Source organism: Colobus angolensis, unplaced genomic scaffold (genome assembly GCF_000951035.1).
Source record: "Colobus angolensis palliatus isolate OR3802 unplaced genomic scaffold, Cang.pa_1.0 Scaffold92, whole genome shotgun sequence".
In the NCBI taxonomy this organism is placed as follows: domain Eukaryota; kingdom Metazoa; phylum Chordata; class Mammalia; order Primates; family Cercopithecidae; genus Colobus; species Colobus angolensis.
In genome coordinates, this window is record NW_012123154.1 from 4,179,664 (window position 1) to 4,187,760 (window position 8,097).

Sequence of the window (8,097 nt, forward strand, 5' to 3'; positions counted from 1 at the left end):
ATGAGCACACTAAAAGCCCTACTTAAAGCCGAGGATGTTCTTTGCTTCTTCAGCAAATTGTAGATCTGCGGCGAAGCCTGCGAGTCCTGTGGAAAGCAGACGCCCCCACCCACCGCACCCCACCCCCCACTGCCCTTCCCTCGCCACTGCTGTCTCAGCTTGTGCTAAATTACCCTTCCGGGCGAGAATTATACTCCACCCCTGTTAGTAGGATGACTGGGTCTGGATTTGGGGATGGGACTTTCCGAGAGGAGGTGGTGTCCCAGCTGGCTTGCCCAAAATTCACCCTAGATTTTCAGCTAGTCAGAGAGCAAAGCAGTCGTCCCCCGAGCACTCAGCCTCATTTCCACACCCCCCACTGCCCATTTCCTACCCAAATGGGAAAAAGAAAGGAAAAAAAGCAAAATGAAGAGCAAGTGATCATGCAGCCCATTTTTTTGTTATTGTTTGTTTAGGGTGGTGTGGGAGTGATTTTGCAGTGGTCTCCAAATAACTGTTAACAGTGATGATAATTGTGAAGTACACAATTTCCTAAACTGGAAAAAAAGAAGAAACAAACAAACTGGTTTCTCAAACTTTCCTTAAGATGAAAATCTGGTTGCTTCAAAAGAGTCAACTTCACCAGGAGTCAATTCCGCTCCCACACCAAGTGAGGCATTTATGCGTATTTATTTACCCGGAAGCCATTTAAGGACATCTGGATCAGCCTCGGTTGTTCTTGGAGAGTTCGGGAAGGGAGAATGTGGAAACAAGCGCTCCTCTCCGGATGGGCAATGGTACACGCGGTCCTCTCACTCCTGAGTTCGGTCTCTGGGTACACATGGTATTTAGCAGGTGGTTTTCATCCTTACGACATAAGTAAAAACAATATTTCCCAAAACCTTCCAATAGCTCTTTCTTATATGGCAGAATTACTGAAGACTATGCAATTTTTGGTTTCTCTGGTTTCATTAAAAACCTTTTAATTGTGGCTTTCAGAGTTGGCCCCAGGTGTTGGACTCTTTTCATTACATTTTGCTCTAATGTGATGAAATTCTAATTCTCTCCTTACCATATGGTTAAATTTCCCCACTGAGAATTAGTTGAAAAAGGAGAAATAATCTATTAATCTCTGTAATAGAATCACAAATGAGGTTCGCCACAGAACCTGTTTTTGAATGGTAATATCAGAACAGTTGGGCACCTTATTTCATAAAGGAAGGGTGAGGGCAAGACAAAAATGTCTGTATTTTCACCTGGAAAGGATGAAAAGGGGCCCAGCAGTATCTTTCCATAGTAATTCCCTGAGATCCAATCTTCAGGGGACAAAAATACTACGTAGACGTCGGTTATCTACGCTCCTTTGGATGTCCTGGAACCTAAAGATTGAGAAAGATCAGGCGGGGCTGCGGGGGCTTTTGTGCCTGAGACCAAGACCGGTGGTTCTGCAGGCTTGAGCTGTCCCACGTGTCTCGTCTGGGACCCGGAGGTTGTTTACGTTCAGGGCGGCCCCTCGCTCACCGCACCCCTCCCACCGTTCCTCCCCTGGCATTCGCAGCTGTTAACCTCTCCCTTTAGAATACTAAAGACACGCTAGTGTTACTGTTTTTCAATTAGCAGCTTTGTTTTCACTGGGATCATAAACAAAGGTTCTCGCTAAACCTAAATGGGTCGTGTATGCATGACACTAACTTATCAAAGTCCTTGGGTCACTTTCCGGAGAGCGGAGTTTGGCCGGGTCTTGGCTCTGGGCAGAGTGGGGACACATCTTACAATGTCTGACTTAGTTCTCCAGCCAGCTTGCCCTTTTTGTGGGCTACCACCTTCCGCGGGGCGCCAGGATTCCTGCCGGCCCGAAGTGGACATTTGAAGGGGGAAGGATCCATCATGTCTGGGACTGGTGGGGGGCGCCATGCGGGACTGTGAGCGGCAGAACCGGGATAGCAGAGCAGGGGCGACACTGAGGGCGGCAAAGGCCCTGCCAGCTCAGCTAGACCCAGGATCTTCGCAGGACCTTTGTCTTTCGCCCTTAGACAACAAACACTTGAGCGCACCTCGTGGCCCTTCCCCGACCCCACCTCCACGACCTCCTACCACCTCCCTCCTCTCCCTGGCCATCCAAACTTCTCGAACAAACTTTTGCACAACTTCATTTTACTCGGTAGGTGCCAAAAGCCTCTTCCTTTTGTAATTCAAGAAAATCCCCCTAGTCTTCCCGGAGGAGGTGGCTGCTTAATAGTCGCTGAAAACTTTGCTTTGGGAAACGGCCGAAGAATTTATGGAAGCTCTAAATACGGGCCTTACAACAACCGTTGGAGAATGGTCTTTGAGGTTTATGCACTCGTAAACTTTTGCTGATTGCTTCTGGGAAGTTGTCAGGCACTTAACACTGCATTTATCTTACAGGGCAATGAAAACACATCTGCCCGGTGTCTTGTTACTTGGTTTAATCGTCGCCAGCCCTAAGTCACGGCCTGGGCTCCTTCTCCTCAACTGTGTGGGATCCCGCCGCCTGGTTTCGGCCGGGCAGAGGGGTGATGTCAGCCGCTCACACAGTGCCCCCTGGCCGCTGGAGCTCGGGAAATCTGTGCGCTCGAACTTGGCTCCGCCAAGAAGGTGGGCAAGGATCCGGGCTCCTGATGGAACTGGCAAGTTGGAAAAGTGGCAAAGGAGCCAACGTGAGCGCTTTGGGCTTGCACGGACAGAAAGGGTGGGAAATCAGCTTATGGTGAAATCTTCTGACTCACAGATGACCGCTTAGAATGAAACTACGGAAGAGAATTCCTCTGCCTCTGCAGTTTCACAGAGGATCACTGAGCTACCAAAGCGGTTGGGAAACAGGGGCAGAGGACTGCCCCCAGTCTGACGGCAGCAGGGGTACGGGGGACAGCTCGGGACACTCTGGGGACTGAGCGGGCAGTGGCCGCCTTCCCCGAGGAACACCCAGCCCAGCGCCTCAGGTTCTGGGCTGGTTGGCTCATCGAGACTGGTTGGCCAAAGCATCAGGAAAGGGAACGTTTTCAGCCGGGTGTTTGATACCAAATTATAAACGCCAGGGTAGCTTGTGTAAAGATGAATATCGTTTTGTTACTGCGGGAGGGAATACACCTACTGCTTTGAAAGGATTTTAAAATATTCAGCAAGCAACACCGCATTGAAACTAGTGCATTGAGCTGCAGACCAAACTAATTTCTAGGTACTATTTAAATTCCTTAATGGTCATCTTGATATTTGCTTGAAATTTGGGATAGGAACCCAAATAAAATCAGAACGGAACATAATCTACTGTAAAGAGCAAAGCCAGGAGTTCCTCTTTGTTATTTTTATAGTCATGATAAATAGTTTATTACTTCACTAGTTTGAAAAGTTACAAGTCTGAATTTGAGTAGCTATGTGTGTTTTCTGAGAAGGAAAATTGTCTCTCTGTGTGTTTCAATTTATCTCTTTCAGAACATTCTAAAAAGTAAAAACAAAGTTTGGCAAAAATGACAACTTTTGCTTGAGAACAGCTCTGGAAAAGCGAATCCACTGAGAGGCGTGGGAATTCTCCGCCAGCTGTGCTTCCCCAGCCGAGGAGGAATCCAACCTGGAATATCATTTCTGGTCCCCACCGCAGAGGCCCCAGCTGGACCCTCTCCCGAAAACTGCTCCGGGAAGTGGGTGCGGTCTCAGCGCCCTCCACTGCGGGGTCCAAGGCTCAGTAGCCGGGCGCGACCCCAACGCTCCAAGCCCAGCATTCTTGGCAGCTCTCCAGGCCCCAGTCAGAGGCACATTGACCTTGAAGTTGCACTTGACGCGCCCACCTGGGGCTGCCTGGTGGCGCCTGGGTCAGCTTGAAACCCGCGGGACTGAGGGGGCTAGGTGTGAGGTTCACCATCCTGCGCCCCCGCCGGATTTGGGAGCACGGGACCTACGCGGAGGCAGAGAGATTCCAGCCCGTCAAGTTCCAGAGGTCAAGCCTTTCGGCGTCGTTTTGTCGTCTGTATTTTCTCATCCCCTTCGCCAAGTCCTACAAAGCTCACTTCAGAGAGACTGGGTCCACATGTGTGCGCTCATGAAGAGGAGGACAGCGAGGGTGACGACGCTGGGGGACTAGCGCGAGCTGGCCTATTCCTGGCAGTGCGCCAAGGGCCCCCCGTCTTGCTAGTCTTTCCAAGTTGCTTGGCTATTCCAAAACTCGACTGTGGAAAAGTTGAAACTTGTTCATATAACGTTCTTTCGAAAAGATTTTCCTTGTCTGTATCTATTTTACAGAAAAGATGTTGGTCCTCACTACTGTTTGGCGACAAGTTAGCCTAAATTTGGACAGACCTTGAAGAGAAATCCTGAGCCCTGGGAGGCAGCCTTTTCAGCGCGAGGTGCACACACAGGTCCCCGAGCCCACTACGAGGGTCTCACCTGGCTCCCGCGTGGTCTTTCCCCACCTTGGCGACTTTGAAGGCCAGGGGGACCGTACAGTGAGCGAATAACTTGGCGCCTGCGTTATCACTGCTGAAACCCCAGAGAACAATGTAGGACATGCGGGTGGAGGTAGAGCAAAACTAGTGAAAAGAATTTATGAGGAATTCATAACCGCCTTGCCTACTTGGGACAACTCCTTCATTCAGTTGTCCGCCCTAGGGGACTGTCATGTTTATTTGTGTCACATGCGTCTCTTCCCTGGAATCTTATATCACAGAATACTAAACATTTGAAAAAATTTTAAAGATTAAACTTGTTCGAGGTAAAAATGGTAAACACATTTAGGGATTGCCTGGCGTGTACGAACTAAGGAAAGAAAGAAACTGAAAATTCAGCTCGGCTTTGGGAAATTTTGCGATTTAAAACCCACAGCGCCATCTCCTGGTAATAAGGAGAATATAGCGATGAATGACAATACTGAAATGCTGACTATGAAACACTCAAATAAGAGAAACGCCTCAAAAATTATTTCAGTGATAGGTTGATTATGATTACAAAACATGATCTGACATGGACATTTATTATCATGAAAAGTTATCAGACAGAATCCTGGAAGCTAATGATTTGTAAATAGAAGTCTGTATATTTATACATACATATATTTTATAGATTCAGATGCTTATGCTGTGAATTTATGATAAGATATGATTCTATAATTTATCATAAATACATAATTTTATAAAACAGTTCTCTGTTTTGCTTTTTGTGAATGAATTTACCATATACGGTAGAAAAAGAATAATAGGATGCAGTGATACATGGAAACATAAAATCTCCTAGTTCCTCATTGCATTTTACTAGTCAACATTAGTAAATACTTTAGCCCCATTTGTCTCAATAACCCCTCACTTTAATCTAAGTCTTCTCATCATGGAATCTTACAAAATGTCTTATTGTCTTAATGTTAAGACATCATGACAAGAATGTGTTAACATTATTCATACATTCTGATCCTGAAATATCATCTGAAGTTAAATTATTTTCCAAAAGTTTGATGCACATAATAGAATCATAAATACCTAACACTTTTTTATTAAAATGTTTCTGAAGTATTCTTTCGAGCTTTGCTTCCTTTTATAAATAAGTTTGAAACACACTAAAATTTAGAGATGACATCCCTATTAAAAACATTTCTCCTCCATGATGATATACACAGGCCAGCTGCTTGAAATAAAGATAAAAGTAGATATGCTTTTTGTAGTGTACAAAATATTATGAATATCCTTCAAAATTTTAGATCAAACAGGCAAATATAAACTTTACTTCAGTTGAAAGATTCATTTTATTTGATTAATTAAAGTAAAGCTCTATTAAGCCAAATATTTGGACTCATTTACACTGTCAATGTAAGAGTTCCCGTTTGAAAGAAAGTTGATTATATAAAGGAGGAAGTAGATAAACAGATGGTTATCTAGAGAGCTTTTCACAGTTAAATTTTGAAATGTAACATGGATAAGTTTGATATCTTCTCAAACATCTTTGATGAGGTCATTTGATCTATTCTAGCAATGCAGTATTGTTGCACATCATCATTTTAACTTATGTTTAAGAAAGATTTAACTTGGCTTTTTATTTTATCTGGCTGAAAACTGTACTGATTGAATTGTCCCTGAGGGAAATACACACGCGCGCGCGCACACACGCACACGTGTATATATGTATGTATACCTATATATGTGTGTGCTATATTTACACAGTAATAAGCAAGTCTTGTAAAAAGGAAATCAACAGCTGCAAGGCATCATGATAAGAATGTCTTAACATACAAATGACATTTCTCTAATGAAATGTTTCATCCAGTTACCTGAAGGCAGCCATCATTTGCTTCCAATGGTGTTGGCAGACAAACCAGGCTGCCTGTGTATTGCAGTACAGTGCCCACATGGAGAACGGACATTATCACGTGAGTGGCATGGAGACATTAAAGTTAATCTTTAAAGCAATTTAAGAGCCTTCTGGGCTTTAGATACTTCTGAAAAAAAAAATCTCCCACTCCCTCCAAGGATGACAAGTTGAGATTTCCCTAGAAAGATTGTTTTGCAATACATGTACTTAAACATTCTTACTCCCTTGAGTTGCTTTGCATATTTTCAAGAACAATGCTCATGATGCTCATGGGGGGAGAAAGGGCAGGGGAAGGAATAAAGGAAGGATGAAAGGAAGGCAGGCAGAGGAAAAGTAAATATGTCGTCTTGAAGCCAGATAATGTATTTTGTGTGTTTACTGAATGTGGAAAGTACTTGTCTAATAAAGATACTGTTTGCTTTTCTTTTACAAAAAAAAGTTTTTGAGGTATAATTTTTACATATTTCCAAACCTGATTGCACTTCTCTGTGAATTGCTTTAAATGGTTGGAGTAGGTATACTATAGGTATAGTAGGTGTAGTAGAAATAAAACATCTCCAGCAGAGTATGTAACCTTGGGCAATTTCCTTGATTCTACTTAGCCTCGGGAGGAGAATGAATCTATTAATCACATCTTTCATTACTACTTCAGGGTACCTCAGGGTATTAATCAAATGAGACTATGGGAAAGCATTGTGTAAACACTAAAATGATATGTGAATTTAGCATCAACACTTTATTATGATTTTTTGTATTTCATCTAAACCAGTTCAGTCACCTTTCATTTTCATTGTTGGTTTGTAATTTATTTACTTTTTCTATCACAACTTTCAGGCATTGGCAGATTTTAGAGCATCTTCCCCTGTTTGGGCCATGTCAGAGGGTCATGGGAGAAGGAGCCATGCCTGTTTTGACTTTTATTTCCACATCCACAGTGCCCTCACCCACCACTGCCTTAGCCTTCTCTGGCTAGGAATATCCCTGTTGCTCTTGCTGCAGAGTGCTTGCTCTCTTAAACTGAATGCATTTGTTTCTACTCTGTTACACAGTGATCACCATAAGTGTGAACTGACTGAACTAGCTTTATATGTATAGAGAAATGATTGTGGGGTTGGCTCCAAGTCAGTTCTTACTTAGATATCGTACTAGGGTCCTATCCTTCACCGCAATCTTCTATTAGAATGCGTTCAGATGTGTAGAGTGCACTTTTTAGTTTAGTGACATTTCTTAAATGAATAATTACTTCATTTATCTTTATTCTTTCCAGATTATTAATATAAAAGCTTTGTGAATCCAGATCTATCCTTGATCTTAGTGTGATATTTGTTGCTTCTTCCCTATGGCTAGATGCATCAATGCTATTTTTATTTTTGTTGTTTATGATCTATCAGGCAGTTTCCAATTCAGATGACAGTGTTCACCTTGAAGAAGCCAATTTGAATTAATTTTTTAATGAAAGATTGATGGAGACACTGTATGTCGAAGGTCTAAATTTATTACACATCTTGCTTTCCCCTCACTAATTTTGTTATTGTTTTTTTTTTTATCAAGAAAGGTAATCAGGTTTGTCTGAATTATTTTTTCTTTTTAAATCTCAGCTATTTATTGCCCCAGGTTTCGTTATTCTGCAAGTGCTTGAAGATAATTTCTACTTAAATTTTGTTCTTTTACTAAAATCAAAGTTAAATCAGTTCTGTGTGGATTGAGATATACAGTTTAAGCAATGAAACCATACATTACTATTTTTACAGAGACAGTTTTATAGACTTGGAGTGGAAAGACTTTCTAAGCAAGACAAAGCTCAAGGAGTCA

The 8,097-nt window shown here is 42.9% G+C and overlaps 1 long non-coding RNA gene across 1 annotated transcript; it reads left to right on the forward strand.

The window, feature by feature from the left end:
• The first annotated feature begins 2,794 nt into the window (after positions 1-2,794).
• LOC105504469 lies at positions 2,795-5,760 on the forward strand. Its single transcript, XR_001000613.1, has 2 exons — positions 2,795-3,175; positions 3,430-5,760. It is a non-coding gene; the product is annotated as an uncharacterized LOC105504469 (long non-coding RNA).
• The last annotated feature ends 2,337 nt before the right edge of the window (positions 5,761-8,097 follow it).